Here is an 807-nt window from a genome sequence, read left to right on the forward strand (position 1 = left end):
CAGGACGCGAGGGGCAGTCAAACATCTGTAGGACGCAGAGGGGTGACGTGGGAGAGGACAGTAGGCTGAGTAGCACTATAAGGAGTAGTGGGGTCTGTGGCAGAATGGAACACTGAAAAAGGCAAGAAAGCAAAATTTCCTAATTTCTCAACAAGACCCATCTTCAGACATGGCAGGATTCTGGCCACCTGTTAGAAACCTCTGAGAAATGTCAGTTCCAAATGTGACCTTCTCCATTTAAATGCCAGCAACAGAAGGAAGCGACCACTTGTGAGCCTGCTGGCCAGAAGAATATGCATTCTTTCTTTTTAATTTAGAAAAAAACAAAAATAAGGATTTTTGTCACCAGCAAAGGTGGAGGAAAAAGGACAGGATTTACCATCCAACATTAAAAATCTAGAAAACCGGACAAAATATATGAAAAAAAAAGTTTTAAAATAATGGACAACGGGTCTACGGCCATGCCACCCAGAACAAGCTCGATCTTGTCTGATCTCGGAAGCTAAGCAGGGTCGAGCCTGTTTAGCACTTGAATGGGAGACCACCTAGGAAGACCAGGTGCTGTAGGCGTAAAACAATAATAAATAAATAAATAAGGGCTTGTAAGCTGACAAGGTCTTTGCAATCTGTGAGCTTAACCAAGGGTTGCCTCACCTAAAAAAAAAATTTTTTAATTTAAATTAAAAAAAAAAAAAAGATAAAATAATGGACAACAGGCAGCACAGGACTAAGAAAAGAAACAAGCCGAGCTCTACGATGGCTCTAGCTAGCTGCCTGACAGGAATTCCCAGGCTGCATTGTGGGGAG

At 42.1% G+C, this 807-nt stretch overlaps 1 pseudogene; it reads left to right on the forward strand.

Moving 5' to 3' along the window:
* Positions 1-451: 451 nt before the first annotated feature.
* On the forward strand, positions 452-570 carry LOC112471263 (annotated as a pseudogene).
* Positions 571-807: the final 237 nt, after the last annotated feature.

Source organism: Pteropus alecto, unplaced genomic scaffold (assembly GCF_000325575.1).
Source record: "Pteropus alecto unplaced genomic scaffold, ASM32557v1 scaffold45, whole genome shotgun sequence".
NCBI lineage: Eukaryota > Metazoa > Chordata > Mammalia > Chiroptera > Pteropodidae > Pteropus > Pteropus alecto.